This window comes from Tachypleus tridentatus, chromosome 2 (assembly GCF_004210375.1).
Source record: "Tachypleus tridentatus isolate NWPU-2018 chromosome 2, ASM421037v1, whole genome shotgun sequence".
Taxonomy (NCBI): Eukaryota; Metazoa; Arthropoda; class Merostomata; order Xiphosura; family Limulidae; genus Tachypleus; species Tachypleus tridentatus.
Genome location: NC_134826.1, coordinates 29,232,451 through 29,247,615, shown reverse-complemented (window position 1 = coordinate 29,247,615; position 15,165 = coordinate 29,232,451).

Below are 15,165 nucleotides of genomic sequence, written 5' to 3'. Positions count from 1 at the left end.
ATTCATCTCATTATTTTATTATTAATGCACATGTTTAAAAGATCGTCTATTGTTATTCGAAAATGTAACGTCCATGTGTAGTTATATTGTTGAATATACTTATTAGTTTTGTCGTTTTTTTTTCTTGATTTATTCTTGCTAGTAGAAGTAGTGAACCGAAGGTTGTTTCTAATAACCACTGAAGGGGCTCACATTTTCATGGGCTGTGCTTGCTGTGGTATGATTATTCTTAATTGTATGGTTTATTTGTGTGGGTAGTTTGATGTATATGCTTTTACATATGAGTTGAAATAAAACTGAATGTGTACTTTTATTCGTTCTGTTAATGATGTGTTTGAGAATTAGGTGCTGTATTCGTATTTACTGCTTGTGTAGACATCTTTTCTTATGGTCCAGGGTATACAGGGTGGCCCGTAAGTCCCTACCCATCCATATATCTTATGTATCCAGTGTATCTGTGTGCTGTCCCTCATTCTCGCTGCATAATATTATGCAACGCCATGTTCTGTGAGACATTTTCAAGTGTAAATGGGCTTACATCGGACATATTTCTCTGAAAAAAAAGAAACAAATTTATAATACATGCGTAATTGAATATAACATAATAACATATGGATAGGTAGGGACTTACGGGTCACTCTGTACATTTCGGGAATTAATTTCTATCGATTTACTTTTGGGTTTATAGCGTGAAAATGAATTATTGTGTCGATCGCTTAAGTTATGGAATTAGTTGTGCTTGGTAAATAGATATCTATGTCACGATTGTTATTTGCAGAGGTAGTGATGTTAGGTCAATATTTATTGTTTTCATGTATCATAAAATCACTTGTTTAAGGTATTTTCATGATGTTAAAAAATACTAAGGTACAAGATATCTTGATAGAAATAAATAAACATCTTATAGGATTTTTATTGATTGTTTAAGGTATTGGCAATTATGAAATGACTGGGAACTCTGGTATATCTTTCAAGCCACTGTCATGTGTAAGAGTGGGTGTATCGTTATTGAATATTACGAGGTTGTTATTTGTAATGAAATAATTTAGCAAGTCATCACTAATGTTTATTTTGCAGCAGTTGAAACTTTTGCGTTTTAAATTCAGATGTCCTAGAGTCAGTGTTCAGGTGTTTTGATTTGAAAAAAGTGAAATGCCAGACTGTGCTCTGGGAATCATGTAAACAGCAAAAAGTTGTAAGTTGCATGGTTTAAGGGATAAGTGTGGCAAAAAATGTATATGTTACAGCTGCTTAAGTACACGTAGGGAAGCTTACTTCAGATTTTTTTTTCTAATAATGTTACACCGTGGTTGCCAGAGGCTTTAGGTAAAGATATTATATTAAAATTTGAAAAACTGAACTTGCTGTTAGGATTAATCAATGTTTCATTAATTGTTATTATGTTGATAAGTTTAAATAATTCTCATATCTCACAGTGTAACCTACCCTGAATACTTATGTGTATAAATCTGAGCATTATACCACATCATTTACAATCATATTATGAGAAGTCTAGGATGTGATGTGAAATTATTGGCTATTTTATTGTTTTTGTTACTCTTGTAAATAAAAGACTATATAATCAAGTATTTCCTTGTAACAATAAAGAAAACCATTTTACTCTAAAACGTGTTGCCCCTGCCAAATGTTTATGCGTCCTTCACAGTTGAGGCATACTATATGTATATAACTGTCGCACACAGAAGCTGAGTAAAACAATCACTTGTCATCAGATAGACAGAGGTGATGTACTTCCAGTAAAACAACCACTAAGCTGGTTTATTTGGAGTACTATGAAAGTTTTAGATTATGAAATAGATCGGATGATAAGAGGTGGAGTAACACAAAGACCAAAATTAGAGTCAGTAGTGCTTTTGCTGAAAAAAAGAGAAGATGCCAAGATTCAATATGGGCTTCAGTAAAATAATACAGTAATTCAGAATTATATATATCTCCAGTGTCAAATATATTCAATGTATGGATATACTGGAAAATACCCACTGGTTCAAAACACCAAATGTGAAATATGACTACAGGCAAGATTGATTTGGTTTGTTTTGAACTGCGCGCAAAGCTACACGAGGGCTATCTGCGCTAGCCATCCCTAATTTAGTAGTGTAAGACTAGAGGGAAGGCATATACTCATCACCACCCATCGACAACTTTTGGGCTACTCTTTTACCAACGAATAGTGGGATTGACTGTAACTTTATAACGCCCCCACGGTTGAAAGGGCGAGCATGTTTGGTGCGATGGGAATACAGGCAAGATAAGTAGAATAATAAAGGAAGGTCCAAGACAACTGATTTCAGCACTTGAGGTGACTTTGACTTTTGCCATGTGGTCTAAGTAATGTACCAGCTATTTCAAAATACAAATACACAGTATACTGAAGCGGCCCGGCATGACTAGGTGGGTTAAGGCGTATTACTCACAATCTGAGGGTCGCGGGTTCGCATCCCCGTCGCACCAAACATGCTCGCCCTTTCAGCCGTGAGGTGTTATAATATGACGGTCAATCCCATTATTCGTTGGTAAAAGAGTAACCCAAGAGTCGGCGGTGGGTGGTGATGACTAGCTGCCTTCCCTCTAGTCTCACACTACTAAATTAATATAAAAAACAAGTATACTGAGAGAGCACCAAAGGCAAGATTGTTTTATTTATTTCGACGATATTCTGATGTTTTCTTGCAACTTTCATCTGTTGGTAAGAGCTTAATAATGGTATTTCTGCAGATGGAAAAGGAGCTTTTAATTCTGATAAGGAAATATGCACTTATGCAAAAACATGTAAAGTCTGTCATTCACATTGTTGAAAGAGGTATCGTCTACATAGATCCCGTGAAGATCGTAATAGTTAAGAACTGATGTCAGTCTGTACGTAAGAGAAGCATTTCGTCATAACATTTTGTGACCAACTTCTTCAAGCCAGTGGGAAGCATCTTCTTCTCTGATTAAATAAAGTAAGAACGTTGAATGAATAAAGATTGCTGCGGACGTGACTAACTATTCCAGTAATTGAATCATGCTTCAGTTAACGTTCTTGTATTCTTTCTTTGTAAGATTGTCTATCCTTCTTGAGTACTATTGCCAGCAACAGTAGGTTTGTCACAGATTCAGGAAGTGCTGTTATCTGGGCTGATTGTTTGTTTATGTGACCTCAATATTAGTTCTGAAAGAAAAAGAAAGTTCTGCTTCCAGTTATAATATTTAACCAAATATAATTCTTAGTTCTATGGTTAGAAGTTCATTTTTCACGTGTACATATATCACTAAAAAGACTTATTGGATTAAAGAAAGTTGTTATTCTGTGATTCATAAGATTATTTACAAAGTAAAACTTTGTTTCAAAATGTCGACCAAGTCATTATGATATACGTACACACATGAAAAGCATGGATCTTTAGGCATTTCTATGATTTTTTTATAGAATGTGTTCTACATCTTGTCCTTGTTATTTTAAAACACGTTTGAAACGGCATTTACGTTCTCTTTGAACACCATAAATTATATTCATGCCATTATTAATGGTTCACACTACCAGACTCATAAAAGTTAGTTTGCAATTTCCCAATAGCAATGTGAGTGACCTTTAGCAGCACCCTTCCCATTGGATCAACATTTTCTGTCACACAGCAGGATTAACTCGACATCCGCACACTTTAACAGCATCCTAATGAATAAAGTGTTTGAAATAAATAAAAGTTTAAATCATCTCCGATAGAAGACTTTTCAAGACTCTTTATTATTTTGCCACATGGTTGGTTCTTTTCCATTTATTCAATACCCAATTTTTGAACAACTTGCAACAGTAAAATGCCTTGTAAAAACACTATCGGCAAATCTTGTTGGCAGTAGTGAGTTTTTCAGTGGATTGACTCCATGAATTATATATAATGAATGTGTGAGGAGTAATCAGATGGCCTGGACCAATGTTGAATGCTAATTGTACCAGAAAATGAGATTAATGCATAAAACGCGAGACACTTATGCGTACAGTTACAGGTGAAGGATGGGTTATTTTTTTCCACTGCTGTTAACCATAGAACATAATCATCAATGTATGATGCATCTAGTCGCCTTCAGTTCTCTAATACACTTCATATAATAGAAGGACAGAGGTCATCACGGAACATCATGCATTGCGGCAAATACATACGTACACACATGTAGATAATAAGTTGTTTCAGATACATCAATATCGAGACTTTGAGAGACATTATAAAAACTATTATGTATGTTCTGCTCAGCGGAAAAGCCAACAACACTAGGAAACTCTGTGAGAAATGTTTAATTTCTTCCAGAGACTAACAACAGCGATTTATATGCACTAATATGTCCTATTTTTTTCATTCCGTGGATTGAAAATAATCTTTGTTTGAGATATCAATGCAGTCAATCACTAATAATTTAGTTCAAAGGTGGACAACATCTTGAGTACCACCATTAGGTTAGTTTTAAAACCACAGGTCTAACAAAACCTAAAAGTCACAAGGGCACAGTATATTTTGTGTTTTGGATCTAGAAGTCTTCTTGTTGTGTCATAAGAGAATTATCTTTTTAAGCAGAATAAGAAGTAGCTGAGAGTCTGACAACGAAAGTAAAAAAATCCTTATTTTAATAAAGTTTGGATGAGTACCAGTAATTCACGTTTTATTGAAAGGAATGAGCTGTGAGGATGTATTTATTTTTGGATAATTTCCATTACTTTTCCTACTTTTGTCAATATGTATTTAACATGTGCAGATGTCAGGAATATGAGTTAAATGGCAGGTTGAATAAAGCGCAGTGAAAATTGACAAGTTTTGCTGAATTTCAACAATAAATTATCGTTTTTCTAGTGACAATCGAGTTGAGTTTCTTGTCTCAAATATCGTAAAACAGTAGCAATTGAGTAGTGAGGGCTGCTGTTCAGGAAAGGGAGGGGGTGATTTCATCAAAAATAACGAAGCCATGGTTCCAAGTTCTTACATCAGAGGACGCGTAGTAATGGACGCGTTGCTAGGCCACCATCTCACGTGGCCAAGACATAAATAATACTGGCTTCATCACATCGATAATTATTTAGTTAAATCCTTTCTAAAAGGATGCTTAACTCTAATTCGTTAAATAATTTATAATTAATTTATCCTTAAAAGGTTTGTTTGATTTTGAATTTCGCGCAAAGCTACAGGATAACTATCTGCGCTAGCCATCTCTAATTTAGCAGTGTAAGACAAGATTGAAGGTAGTTAGTCACCACAACCAACTGCCAACATTCGGGCTATTCTTTTACCAAGGAATAGTAGGATTGACCGTAACATTATAACATCCACACAGCTGAAAGGACAAGCATGTTTGGTGTGACAGGGATTCGAACCCGTAACCCTTAGATTGCGAGTCGAGTGCCTTAACCACCTAGCCATGCTGGATCATCCTTGAAAGGACACTTAACACTAAATAATTAGAAATCCTAAAAGGAACAGTGAATGATAATTCATTAGGTAATTAATTAACAATTAAATTATTCTTCCATCAAATAGAGAACGTGTTCCAAGGTGGCGATGACTCATATATGTCTCAACAAGAATGTAATTAATCATCAATTCGATAATTAATTAAATCTTTTATGATTAAAACATTAAAAAAAGAATAGTGAATGCTAATTAATTCTGTGTGATACTGAGGCAACTTAGTCATTGTTGTTAAAAAGGTGTATTGCTTTTAGATTCGAGTTCTGTTATTGGTGAGTCTGTTATTGCTCAGGCTATTGAGGTGGTTTTGCTAATGTTTTACTAAATAAAATGTATTTGTTTTCGACCTAGTTTGGGGAAAGGTTATGGTAGGAGTAAGCCCTACTCTGCCAATTAAGGGTGTATCATTACTGTTGGGAAATGATTTGACTGGAGGACAATTTGTTGCTGAACCCAAAATAGTTAGTTAACCAATAACCGTTTCATTTAAAGAGATGTTATTGTTGAGGAAAATCCCGATGCTTTCCCTCATGTGCTGTGACTCGAGCTCGGACTAAGAAATTTAGCCAAAAACATAATAGGCATATGTTCAAAGAGTGATATTATAAATTTATCGCAGATATTTTTGGACCTGATAGAGATCGTGTAAATAATTGTCTTGCTAACAAAACCTTGGCCAGTTACAATGATGGACGTGAGACATGTAGTTCACCAAGTGAAGTTCCGTTTGCTAAAAGTAAGTTGATTGCCGAGCAAGAAAATGATCCGCAAATCTCTTTACTTTTCAAATATGCACTCCAAAAAATATGAAGTGGAGAAAGTTCGAAATGGATATTTTTCCAAAAATGATTTTCCTATGATGAAATGGAAACCGTCAGATTAGCCAGCGATAGAGGACTGGGCTATAGTTGTTCCCAAAGTATATTGCTCTGAAAGATTGAAAGTTATCCATGAACTCCCTATGAGAAATCATTTATATGTCATCAAGACATGGGACAAAATTGTGAGATATTTCCTGTGGCCAAAAATCAGACAAGTTGTCTTTCAGTTCTCTAAAACTTGTCATACTTGTCAGTTGGTCGGAGAACATAACCAAAAAATTCCTTTTGCTCCTATGAAATCTATCCCAGCTTTGAAAAAACCTTTTAGATTGTGACTGTTGATTGTTTTGGGCCTTTACAAAAAACTCGACCATGAAACTAGTATTTATTGATTATCATATGCAGATCCACTGGATTCTCTGAAGCTATCCCCTTAAGAAACATTTAAGTCCAAAAACTTTCCAAGGCTTTAATTAATTTCTTTACTTTTGTTGGCTTGCCCAAAGAGATTTAGTCTAATCAGGGATAAATTTTTGTCGGGGTTGTTTAGCTCAGTGCTAAAAGATCAAATATACTGTGTGTCATCCTGAATTGCAAGGTGCTCTTGAGAAATTCCATTCTACCTTGAAAAAATATTATGTGGACGTAGTGTCTCGATAATGAAAAGGATTGGGAAGATGGATTAATTTATTATTATTTGCTGTTCGTGAGTCAGATGAAGAGTCATTAGGGCTTAGCCCGTCTGAGTTGCTGTTTGACCATTCAGTGCATGGTCCTTTGAAATTGCTGAAGGAACAATGGTTGGAAGATGTCTCGAAAGAAATGCATTTACTGGAATACGTTTCCAAGTTTTGGTCCAGACTCTTAGGTGCTAGTAAATTGGCTCGAGAAAATTTGGAGTTATCCCAAATTAGAATGACAAACGTTTATGACTACAAGGCTGAAGAGCATAAGTTCCATCCTGGTGACATGGTCTTAGTATTGTTTCCCACTGTGGGACATCCACTCAAAGCTAGGTATACCATGGTTCCTATGAGGAAATTAGATGATACAGTTTTATGTTAAAAATCACCTAATTGTCAAGATGCTATTGTATCATATCAATATGTTGAGGCTCTATTACATTCGTGATGCATCTGAAAACATTTTAGCTGTCGAGTGTTTTCTTGATATTGATACTTTATATGCTGGAAAACAGCATTATAATACCCAGAAAAAGTGACTGCTCTTCACACTGTTTATTGCTTCCCCGTGGCACAGTGGTAAGTCTGCAGACTCACACTGATAAAACCCGGATTTTGATACCTGTGGTGAGCAGAGCACAGATAATCCATATGTTGCCTTGTGCTTAATTCCAAACAACCAATCAGTCTTGTGTACTGGTTCCTAAATCTGATGGTGTGATCAGATTATCTTTAAACTCTCACAAAGTACATGTTTGGACATAGACAGATACCTATCCCATTCCAAGAATGGAAGATTGTATTGATAAAATTCGAAAAGCTAGATATTACACAAAGTGTGCTCTGCTGAAGGGATACTGGACTTTTACTCTAACTGATAAAGCTCAAGAAATCTCTACTTTTGTTACTCCTGGTGAATTATACCAGTAAAACGTAATGTCATTTGGGATGAAAACTCTTCAAGCAACTTTATAGCAACTGATGACTCAATATTTCAACAATCTGTCAGTTAGAAATGTAAGATGATGATACTGTGATTTACAGTGACACCTGGGAAGAACATTTACGTGTATTACGTGATGTTTTTGAAAGACTAAAGAAAGCCTATCTAACTGTAAATTCGGCAGAAATTGACTTTTGTAATGTCAAAGTTGTTTACGTTGGTCATGTAGTAGGTCAAATTTTTCCAATTCAAGTTAAAATTGATTGCATTGTGAATTATCATTCTGCTACAAACAAGTAAAGTTTGATGAGATTTTTGGGAATTGCTGATTATTACTTCACAATAATTTGAGGTCCATAAGTAATTGTTTATTTCATTATGTAAAGGTTCTACTCAATGTATGATTGAGTCAGATTTAGGTAGGCCAGACACAAAGGTTGCTAATGCATTAATAACAATTTTTAAAAACTTTACTGTCAAAAACTAAGACGTAGTAACTTGTGCTGTGTGGATGATTCATAATATTTTCCTATCTTAAAATTTATATATTCACTTACTACCCTGTATATTGTGATCACAATGAAACGTAATAATAGTAAATATGAGTTAGTTAACTTGAACTAACTCTTCCAAAATATGTCCCAATAAATCAAGTCCCTTATAGCGTACATAGTGTGGCCAGGCCTACATTATTAATGACTGTTATACGATATGTCATCGTAATATATGGTAGGCATATAAAAGTAAGTTTAGTTTGGAATTAAACTTTGTTGGACTGGTTTTTAGGATGCTCAATATCTAATATTCGAGTCTCGAGCTCCAATGCAGTCACCAAACATGCTTGCCCTTTGAAACATGGGGCATTGTGTAGTGACGAACAATCCCACTTTTCGTTGGTAAAAGAGCAACTGAAGAGTTGGCAGTAAATGGTGTTGACTAGCTGCCTTCCCTCTAGTCTATCACTTCAAAATTAAGGACAGCTACAGATAACACTTAAGAAGCTTTATGCAAAAGTCAAGAACAAACAATGAAATCATATCCTTGGTCATATGTATTTCCAATTCTGCCAAACTATCAGGCTATAAGGTGATATGAAAATAAGTGCATGTTTTAACCATACTCACCATTTTAAGCAATTTAACAAACAACTCGGTATTTGCTCCTTTGTTCAAACATATTTTTAAGGTACTCCAAATAATGGAATTTGTTTTAACTTGTGATGTACTAAAGTGTCAACTAATAAATAAGTTGTGACCACCCTAGAGAAGTAATTAACAGCACATTTGATTACCTTGTGCAACCCTGAAAAAAAGTTATATTTAAAGCCGTTCTATGCAACAAGAATACCTACAACACAACTTTTTAGAACTTTTCTGCATGGATAACGTTTCTTATGGGCAACGCACAAGCACCGTAGAGGGTTTGTAATGTTGTTTACTCACCTCAATATGTGTTCAGAAAAGAGCATTTTTGTATATTAGCACATGTGCTGAAAAATCATAATGACCTGAATCCTTGCATTATACAAAACCTGAAATATCTTCTGCCTAAGACCTCAGTGAATCATTACCTGAATCATAGATTGAGACTTGGATTCATTTGTTTTGTATCATTAATACAGCACATCTTCATACACTTATAACTGCTTATACAAGATTCATAAGTTATGTGTCTTTATTATCTGATGGTCGAGTTTCTCCTTATTATATGACAAACATTTACCAAAATTATTTCGAGATCTTCATTCTGTTTCTCTGACGTTCTGAATTATCATTTGTTAAATTAATTCATTAAGAGAGATAATCACTTAATACATAGTTAGCAATCACTGTTGTGGTAAGAGTTTTCACAAGTCAGAGTCTACACATCCAATAAATGGATACGATATTGTTATTTGCCAAAACAATTTGTTGCTGGCTAAGAAGGTAATGTAAAACATATTCATGCTCCTGCAACATTATTATAACTTTTAGATGATTGAAGCTCATCAGCCATTTTATCATACAGTTAATTGCAATAATGCTTGACAAATATGAGGATTACAAACAGTATTTCTTTGGCTTACATTATCAACTTTCAACTGTGGTGATAACTCGGTTCCACTGCCTTTGGTCACAGTACCTTGGATAAGTGGGCTGTCTTCTTATAGGTATGCTAACATCAAAGCCTTCAATAAATTGTGTTTTTATGAATGAAATGTATTGTTGCGGTATTCACTCTAACTCAAATAAAGTATTCAGCTTTGGCTAATTCTGACAATGGAGAAATTGGTCAAACTTGTTAACATTTGGTAAAAACCCAATTATCAGGACTAAAGCCTGTTTTTAATATATTTTCTTTTTATTATATCAGTAATACTTAACTCTTCCCAAGACCACCTGCAAAGGACTGTACATGATACTGGTAGATGACCTCCTCCAGTTAGAACTATTTTGCTATCAAGTAAGACAATAAATACTAACAAGAAAATACCGTGAACTATAGGTTAGTCACGAAACTCTTTGAGCCGAGAGGTACTTTGCCGGGTCAATCATGGATCACAGATGAATCTGAAGTTGTGAACTCAGTTCCTCACACCACTCTGCTGCCATGGGCAAAGCATTTTCTAGTCATCCTAGAGTTGGAGTTGCTCAGTGCATCTACTTCACTGTACTCATGGCATCAGCACAAGGAAGAAGTTTTGGCCAGCATTACAGGTTCTTGAAAAAAAAAGCCAAGAAGATTTCATCTCCAATATTTAACAGTGAAATAAAAGAAGTTCTGGAGCATTTTCTGAAACATTTCAGGAAGGTAATGCAATAAAATGGTTTGATTTAAAAACAGATAGTTCACTGTTTGATTCTGAGTTTAGTCAGTACAGCCCTATATTCTATCGAGCACTTAGGTAAGGAGCAGCAAGAAAATAGAATACAATCATGGCCAATTCACACTGATGATTTGACTCAGTGAAAATCGAGTAATCCATCAGGGCGAATTCAAAGTTTGGGAGAAGTGCCATCAAGAGTCTTGTTCCTTATGCAGATGAACTACAATTAGCCTACAAAATGGTCAAAGAAATTTCTCTTTAGTTGTGAAGTCGTTAAAATATACCTAAAAATAAGAGAACTGGTGTTATATATGTAATGGCCAGGTCAATCACCTAATATCAGTCCGATTGAAAAAGTTCCCTGTCTGTACAGTGGTAAGTCTTCAAATTTAGAATGCTAAAATAAAGGAGTTCAATTCCTCTCGGTGAAACAGCGATAGGCCATTGTGGCTTTGCTATAAAAAAGCACATACAAAAGGCAATGATTAAAAATTTATGGGCTGAGCTAAACTGATTAGTGAAAGATCACAAGCCAAAGACGAAAGATAAATTTATTGAAGTACTCATAATAGGATGGCAGTTACTCACTCAGGAATATCTGCAGCAGCTCATTGAAAGTATGTTACATCGATGTCAAGCAGTACTGAAATCCAAGGGCATGCTCATTAAATATTGTGAAACTGGTTTGTATTACGTCGGGTTTCGTATTTATGTTCGATTTTTGCAGAGAAATTGGTTTAATCATTTTGTAGGCTAATTGGAAAAAAGAAAATTTTTGAAACTGCAGTAGGTGCACAACACTTTTTATGAGAAAATTTAATTTAAATCATGAAAAGTTTAGGTATTTACGAAAGCCAGTGTAAAAATTAGGATTTCATATTATATTTGAACAGATTTTCTAGACTGTGCTCTAAAAGATATAATTTTACATATTTTTCTGTTATCTAATAAAAATTACAATAAATTAATAACATTTTCTAGGGGAGACACTTTTTTATTGTACACCCCTCTATATTTTGAAATTGGTAACTTGAGCTGTCTGTATTGTGTTGGAAAGTGGAAATGACAAGGATATTAGCCTGAAACGTTTGGCTCAGTATATCCAGGAAAACCAACAGCAAGTTATGAATGCTTTTTCTAAAACTCTGAAAAACTAGCAATATCCAGGTCGACCCTGACAACTAACTTAGAAAAGCAGCAGAAAGCATACATTGAAGAGATTGGTGGTCAGTCTCTCTCTCAGGAATGTATGGAGCTTGATACCTACTAGTGAAAGTATAAGGGTAATAGGTAGAATTCCTATATGATATAGTTAGAGCTAGAACGCTGGAAGATCTTGCAGTATAACAAGCCATCTAAACAAAACCATCATTCTGCCTAATAGATATCAACTTTGTTGTGGGAAATGGTGGTTACTAGACATAACCAGAACGATAGATTCTCAGCTTTGTATAGACAATGTCGCTCAAAAAATATATGTTATCATTTCTGACATTACCTCTGTCATTGGCCTACTTGAAATGGACTTATTGTATGTCATCCATCAGCTTTTCCCTTGTAACTGGTGAATTGATGTTCTGCTGTAGAATTATTTGATATATGCCAGGTTTAATCCAAGATGAATGGACTGCGCTAGCATCTGTAGGAAAGAATATAACGGTATATACCCGAAGACAAGTGATGTTCTGTGGTTTACTGCAGATAAAGTTTAATGTATCAGTATTGTGTAGCACAGTTACAAAAGTCATGCATAATATGAACTGTTTTCTGTTAAGAAGCAAGCTATGTTATCCTAGACAGTTATTTGTCTACGAAGGAGTGAAATACCGGTATCATTTTGTAATTATGGGTAATTAGATATCTTGCTTCATTCTTGGACAGTAAAAAGTGTGGTAAGCAAAATAGAAAAAAAAAACAATACTGGTGGTAATGCTAGGGCTTCTTCTAACATACTGTGGTCAAAAGCCAATAAACAGTTACCAACACATCAGAAGAACTTGATTGAGGATTGTCCAAACAATCTAGACACAATACAGCAAAAGCAACTAACTGACGTTTTGTTGAGTATGCAGAAGTTTTGTAGAACAGATAGTGCTACTATTACAGCTGAGATGGACTTTGGGTTGAGTGAATAATTGATATTATGATTTCCAAAGCTCACTTTAATGGATGCTTCTATCCTATAATAATTACGACAAGATGTGAGATCCAATGGGACCAAACCACCTATTTTGGTGATGTGAAAAATAAATAAATATTTATATAGTTATGACACAGCTGCTTGTAGTATGTAACATTTTCTACATTTGAAGCATTAGGAATTTTTGGCTTGAAAAGTTATATGCAATGGCTTCTGTTGACACTTTACAATTAGAAGTTTGAAGTTGTATTACTACTGTCAGGTTTAGTAGATCGAATTCTTTACACTAGGTGTGTGCGACTTATTGGGGATAAATTTCAACAATAAACAATAGCAACATAGTCTATTGTTTGTTTGTTTTTTGGAATTTCGCACAAAGCTACTCGAGGGCTATCTGTGCTAGCCGTCCCTAATTTAGCAGTGTAAGACTAGAGGGAAGGCAGCTAGTCATCACCACCCACCGCCAACTCTTGGGCTACTCTTTTACCAACGAATAGTGAGATTGACCGTCACATTATAACGCCTTCACGGCTGGGAGGGCGAGCATGTTTGGCGCGACTCCAACATAGTCTATTTGTTTTTAAATAATATAAAAAAGTCAAATTTATATACAAATTTCCGTTACAGTGTTGGTTGTTATAATTATATCTAGAGATTTAAATAATTGTCTGTTGTTTTTTAACGTCTACACAGGTTGTTTCAATTACTTTAGAAATAAACTGAAAAGACGAATTATTCTTCTCCACTATATTATTGTAATTGGCAGCCAACTTTTATTTCGCAAGCTTAGTCCATTTTTGGATACACCTTTTCTCACACTTAACGTGTTTTTGATTAGATATCATGACTTTTTTCCAATACGCACCAACAAACCACAGCAAATACGCAAAGAGACACCCAGTAGCAAACAACATCAGCTTTAGGATCGTAACCTCTTCTTTAGAGAATCTTCCAGATGGTGGTCGAGTTAATAAACTCCTTTATAGTAACGCCACGGAATCTATTTGATCAGTATATTGTCACCATTCTCGTGCACTCGATACAGACATATCAAGCATCATTATTTACATCGATTACTGAAGCTAATATCATGTTTAATAAGGAATTTGGCAAATTTATGCTTAAAGTAGGTAATGAATAAAGAATAATAACAGTCCACCCGAAAACTCGAGTTAGTAACAGCTAATCTAGTTTGGTTTCACTCCAAACCTGCCGTATTTAATCGGAATGACAAAAAGAGAAAATAATAATAAAAAAGGTTCACTTTTACTCTGAAGTGAAGCTGCAATACAAATGTTAAAACTATCGATAGGGCATGTGACTTTTTTGTCTGCCTAAAACTTTTAGTCAAATTTGTTTATGAATGCCTTTCCTTACATTTAGACCAAATGTGACAATAAGTGTAGGCTATAAAGATATAACGGTGTACCAAATTTGAAAGAAAAATTCCATCAAGGTTAAATATATTTTCCTGTCAAATAAATTTCGGTGCCAATTTAAAAATATGAAAAATTCAAACCAAATTGGATATTTATATCTCGTGTATTTCTTAATGTATCGCCTTGAAACTTGGTATGTGAAATAAGCGTCCAGTAAAGCATATTCGTTGAAAATATGTGATAGTTTGGATTACCAGGGTTCTAGCAACAGAAGTAAAAAGTCGTTAAACTATCACTTCTCAATAACACATAATTTGTCCTGCCGTTTGTTTTACCGTATGACACGCTTCCGTGAGTCACCCGCTGGTACAGTGGTAATTCTACGTATTTATATCGCTAAAATCAGGGGTTTGAATCCCCTCGGTGGACTCAGCAGATATCTCAATGTGGCTTTGCTATAAGAAAACACACACACCCTTCTGTGAGTCTTTAAGTTGTGTAGTATAGTTAGAGTGGGTGAAAACGTAGTTCATTAAGTTACAACTTAATTTAAATGTTCTTGTTTAGAAGATTGGATGTTATTATCACCATATAATTTAAAAGATTCCGTGAGAAAGAAACATATAACAACAACAGCAAAAGATTTGACAGGTATGAACACACTGCACTCATATTCCAGGTCTACACTAATATAGTTGATAATTTTCTAATTACATTTTTGGTTAAGCTTAATTTTATCTTTTAATTATACTTGCTCTTTGTATAATAAACATTCACTAACAGCAACACGCACAAATAAATACGCTTTTCTGCCATTTGAGTAATCTGCTGTAGTTCAACGCCTACTTCTCATATAAAATTACTGAAGCTAATATCATGTAATACTAAATTTTATTTGATTAGGAAAAATTTGTACAATTTGGCAAATTTATGCTTAAAG